Raw genomic sequence first — 6,000 nt, 5'->3', positions numbered from 1 at the left:
TTATAACATGTATAATGGTTGAGCAATGTTAAATGCTGAATTTAATGTAATATCTCCCATCAGAGCTGTAGTAGATTGGACAACTGGGTAAGGAAGACTTAACAGTCAGCTGGCCCTACAGATGGGAGGAGTGTTTGGAAGTAAGAAGAGAGTTTCTTCCTGCTTAGAGAAGTCAGCACTGGAATGAGTAGTGAGGTGACGCCAAATACAGAGAGTGTGACAGATGAGGCCGCATAGTGAGGAGTGTGAGACTGGAAGGAAGCAGAACAGAGATAGCAAGATTCTGTAACTGGATCCAGTGGCAGAGTAATATGGCCAGAGCAGCCTGTACCCTGTGTGGTGAAGTGGACTATAGACAGAAAGAGGTCAGCTGCACTGGATACGACCAGGAGCTTAAGGAGGTAGAGCTGTGGGTTAGCGGGTAACCCTGAGACAGCACAGGCAAAGTAACATAGTAACATAGTTTTTAAGGTTAAAGGAAGACTAAGTCCATCTAGTTCAACCCATAGCCTAACATGTTGATCCAGAGCAAGGCAAAAAAAACCATGTGGCAAACACTAAGCTCCACATTGGGGAAAAAAATTCCTTCCCGACTCCATACGACAATCAGACTAGTTCCCTGGATCAACGCCCTATCAAGGAATCTAGTATATATAACCTGTAATATTATGCTTTTCAAGAAAGGAATCCATGCCCTTTTTAAATGTTATTAGTGAATCACTCATTACAACATCATGCGGTAGAGAGCTCCATAGTCTCACTGCTCTTACAGTAAAGAATCCCCGTCTGTGATTATGATTAAACCTTCTTTCCTCCAGACGTAGAAGATGCCCCTTGTCCCCGTCTCTGGCCTCAGAGTAAAAAGATCAGTAGACAGGTCTTTGTACTGTCCCCTCATATACTTGTGTGGCACCCCAGGGGTCTGGTTTCCACAGTAACAGCAATGTTATGTCTGAGAGCAGGTGGGAAGTCTCTTGGTCAGGAATCCTATGCATGCCACACCTCCTGCCCAGTCCTGGGAGGGGAAGAACTTCCCCTATATAAACCTGGGGCTGAGGCAGGGTTAGTGAGTAGAGAAGAAGTAGAGACAGAGAAAAGAAGCAAATATAGGAACAGAACATCAGGAGCTCTGTGGGAGCAGTGTTACAAGGAGTCAGGGGCTGGCAGCTGCAGAGCTCGCCCTGACTGAGAAGATTTCTTACCGGACCCGGAGTCCGAGGCTGTGGGGACTAACTCCTACCCAGCAGCAGAATCCGTCAGGCAGGGGATTCCAGGTCCTCTGGCCAAGAAACCCGAAGGCACGGTCACACGCATGGGACCAGCACCGCCGTCGTGGAGCGGAAGCTACTAGAAGGCCCCGAGTCACCGGCCATACGGGTGAGCACCACACGGCACACTCAGGGACGTGGGCTACTTTTACCCGCCTCTAGCAAGGTAGCCAGAAGAGTACAGTTAGTTTGGGAGGCCTACAACTCCGCCTGGCCAGGGGAGATCCCATCTGCTCAAGGACTGACCAGGCCCCAATCGCTAGCCAGTACTCCGGGAGGGTCTATCTTTGTCACCAGTAAAGACCCTGAACTACACCGTACCGTCTCCGAGTGGTTCCTGCTACCCCCATCGTCCACGTCGGCTGCCCTGAGGCCATACCCCTCCCGTTGGGGGTTATACTATCACGCTGCACAATCCTACCACCGGCCTCAGCGGTCTGCCCTGCAGCGGCAGCTCCATAGCTGCATTCAACGGGTGGCGTAGTCGTCCAACATCTACCGCTAATACAGCGCCACTTAGTCTGACTCCCTGGGCACGGACCGGGTCACCGCCACGAGACTACTACCCTCAACAGATCCGGCTCCGGGTAAGCTCCCGCGTGCGCAACGCTGCGCGACACAGGCCCAGGGGTGCGTCAACTTTTGGCGTAGTCGGCAGGATCTCGTGCCCGCAACCACCGGGTACTGCGTGCCTGAAAAAAAAGACTGTTCAAACTTACCAGTGGTGAAGATTCCCGCCATCCGGCGCCATTTTCAGCCTTCTTCCCGCCTTCCGTGGAGTTTTCCCGCCGTTGGACGCCATCTTGAAGACGCCGCGCGGGAAGAAGAGGGGCGTGGACTCCAAAAGCGCGCGAGAACTGAAGCCCCGCCTCACGTCCGGACGTTGCGTAAGGTCCTGGAAGGAGCCCAGCAGACGCCGACGTCACAGGAGCACGACGGAAGGTCCTCAACCCTGACGATTCACTGCGGAGCCGCGGCCTACGGAAGAGGATCATCGCAAGGTAGGCCACGGTCCACTAGGGGGGAGAAGGATGCCGGATACGGAGGAGAGCTTCACCGCTTCAACCCCCGCCAGCGCCACCGCTGTTGCGGTCATGCCTTTCACCATGCCCTATATCCCGGGGGCAGCCTGGCTACCCCAGTACTCAGGGGAATCGCATACCCTGCATGACTTTAGAGAAAAGCTGGATAGCCTCTTCCAGGTGTACCCCCTTACAGAAGAGCCATTAAGCAGACCGACCCTGACGGCGTGGGAGACGAGGACAGGCTGTTGACTGAACAATTTATAGAGGGTTTATATTGCAATGCCCACCGAACCCAGTTGCGGGCAATGGCCTTACAGGACCCTCATCTGGGATTTGCACAGTTCAAGGACAGAGCCATCCGGGTGCTCCGAGAACCGGCACCAGGTGGCGTTGTGACCCACAGACGCCCCACTACCACTTACCACCAGGAGGCGGCGCCCTTGTCGGCAGGGCCTGTGGGAGCTGATGCGCAGGCTTTGAGCAATGACCCGGCTCCAGACCTGCACCATCAGGTCCAAGAGCTAGCTAAAAGCGTTGCCGCGCTAACCCGAACTGTGCAGTCTTTACAGGTTTCTACTCCAGGGAAGATCCAGCTGGCATCCGGACCGGAGGACATCCCGTGGCGTCGACCAAGGAGGACCCCACCGGCCAGAGGAAGACCCAGCGACCGATACAACGAGGACGGACGACCCATCTGCCGCCGCTGTAATCAACCCGGACATATGGCAAGGTACTGTCCTTTAAACTGGCACAACCTAGGGTAGAGGGCCAACCCCTAGGAAAAAGATCATCAGGCCCATCGAACTGGCGCGACAAATATGAGGGAGGACGTCCAGTCTTGCCTGTGGTACTGGATGGCATTCCTATGAGTGCCCTACTGGACACCGGGTCACAGGTCACCACCATCCCGTACGTGCTCTTCAAGCAGTACTGGAATGACTCGGATATTACCCGCTACCCTGACGACGACTTGAGTATCATCGCCAGCAATGGTCAGCCCGTGCCACAGATCGGATTTAAAGAGGTGACCATTAAAATTGGTAGAGTTGAACTGGCAGCACAGGGACTGATCATTGTAGACATTGACAAACACGAGAGTCACCCAAAGATAACTCTAGGAACTAATGTAATTGAAAATTGTCTTGCAGAGGTGATTTTCCTTTTACAGCAGGTTGCCAAGAACGCCAGCTCCGGCGAGCAGCGAGTGCTCCAAAAAGAGATCCGGGCACTGATGCGACGGCAACAGGTGGAACTCTCCGGCGGTGAGATTGGTAGCGTGAGAATGTGTGACCCTTTCCCTATTGCCATGCCCCCAAAAAGTGAAATGATGATTTGGTGCCGGGCAGCTATTGGTCTGAGAGGTAGAGATTACCAGGCAATGGTAGAACCAGTTTACTCAGACAGTAGGCCCACCATCTTGACAGCACGGGGGGTGGTTAATGTACGCCATGGGAGGGTGCCCGTTCGCATAATCAATATCGGGAAGAGGGAAGTGTACCTGCCCCGGTATGCCACGCTAGCCAAATTATATACCATTAACCAAAATGCTATACAATCTGTGGAACCCTTGCCTCCATCTCACCCGGAGGAAGGTAACGGCTCTAAGAAAACAATGGAGGACTGGTGTCAGCAACTACATTTGGGTACTGACTCCACTCCCTCACACCAGAAACAGGGAGTCTATCGGGTGGTTCAAGAGTACGAGAGAGTGTTTAGTAAACACCCGTTAGACTTCGGGCGAGTCAAGGGGGTAGAACACCACATCCCCACGGGAGACCATCCTCCCAAAAAAGAGAGGTATCGACCCGTACCCCCTGCACACTACCAACACGCCAAGGGGATGCTTAGAGACATGAAGGAGGCTGGGGTGATCAGGGATAGCTGTAGCCCCTGGGCAGCTCCACTAGTCTTAGTCAAAAAGAAAGACAACACCATGAGGATGTGTGTAGATTACCGGAAAATCAACCGTATCACACACAAGGATGCGTACCCCTTACCAAGGATAGAGGAGTCTTTGGCTGCTTTAAGATCTGCTAACTTCTTCTCTACCTTGGATCTCACTAGTGGGTACTGGCAGGTTCCTGTAGCAGAGGCGGACCGGGAGAAGACCGCATTCACCACCCCGATGGGACTTAGCGAGTTTACCTGCATGCCGTTCGGACTCTGCAACGCGCCAGGAACCTTCCAACGATTAATGGAGTGTTGTCTGGGCCACAGAAACTTCGAGACGGTCCTGTTGTACCTGGACGATGTCATCGTATATTCCAAGACGTATGAGGACCACCTGAAACACCTGGCGGAAGTGTTCGAAGCTCTGGCAAGCTACGGCCTAAAGGTGAAACCCTCCAAGTGTCACCTCCTGAAACCAAAGGTGCAGTACCTGGGACACGTGGTGAGCGCTGATGGAGTGGCTCCCTACCCTGATAAGGTCACCGCAATTAAGGAATGGCCAAGTCCCTCCAGTGTAAAGGAAGTGCGGCAGTTCCTCGGGTTGGTAGGCTATTACCGCAGATTCATCCCCGGTTTCACCAAAAAGGCAGCTCCTATGCAGGATCTCCTGATAGGCCAGTACCGGAAGGCCAAGAACCAAAAGCCACCCTTCAGATGGGAGAAGTTAGAAGAAGAGTCCTTCCGCAAGCTGAAGATGGCCCTCACGGGGGATGAAATCCTGGCGTACCCTGATTACAGCCAGCCCTTTATCCTCTACACCGACGCAAGTAACATCGGGCTAGGAGCCGTGCTGTCCCAGATCCAGCAGGGGAAAGAACGAGTAATCGCTTACGCCAGCCGAAAACTGCGACCCACATAAAGAAACCCTGAGAATTACAGCTCATTTAAGCTAGAGTTCCTGGCAGTGGTGTGGGCAGTCACCGAACGCTTTAAGCACTACCTCGCTTCTTCCCGGTTCACCGTGTACACGGATAACAACCCGTTGACACACCTGGACACGGCAAGACTCGGTGCCCTAGAGCAGAGATGGATGGCCCGTCTGTCCAACTACGAGTTCACAATCAAATACCGGGCAGGACGCTCCAATACCAACGCGGACGCCCTGTCCAGGATGCCAAACCTACCGGACGTAGGAGAAGATCCAGAGGGACTGGAAGAAGTCGAACTCCCCGCGTTCCACCGTCATGGGACTATCCAGTATTCCCATCGGGTAAGGAGTAAGCAAGCCGCTACGTTTAACCCCTTGCCTCACTACAACTGGGAGGAAACGCAAGACAGTGACCCTGCCGTCCGGCTGGTGAAGGAGATGCTGACTCGGCCAGAGGCTCGCCTTGACCCAGACGCTCCGGAGGAAGCCAAGCAACTGTGGGCTGAGAAGAGTCGACTGTTCCTTTACAAGGGGAAGTTGTGCCGCAGAATGGTTAACTCCCGGACGCATGAATTAATCTGGCAAGTAGTGGTGCCACGGAGAGACGCAGCCATGGTGATGGAGGCATACCACGACGGGGCTGGACACTTCGGATGGAAGAAGCTGGAGTTCCTGCTGCGTGGGCGGTTCCACTGGGTAGGCATGAGGGGAACCATCGAGAGGTGGTGCAGAGACTGTGGCCCGTGCAACCTAAGAAGGAAGGACCGTGCCAGCCAGAAGACTCCCCTGCAGTCCATCGTCACCCGGCAGCCGTTGGAACTGGTAGCCTTGGATCATGTAAAACTGACCCCAAGCAGAAGTGGCTACGTCTACGCGTTAACCATTGTGG

Source organism: Phyllobates terribilis, unplaced genomic scaffold, assembly GCF_046119375.1.
Source record: "Phyllobates terribilis strain yellow unplaced genomic scaffold, ASM4611937v1 Scaffold_36__1_contigs__length_13169755, whole genome shotgun sequence".
Taxonomy (NCBI): Eukaryota; Metazoa; Chordata; class Amphibia; order Anura; family Dendrobatidae; genus Phyllobates; species Phyllobates terribilis.
Note: the sequence above shows the minus strand (reverse complement) of the source record.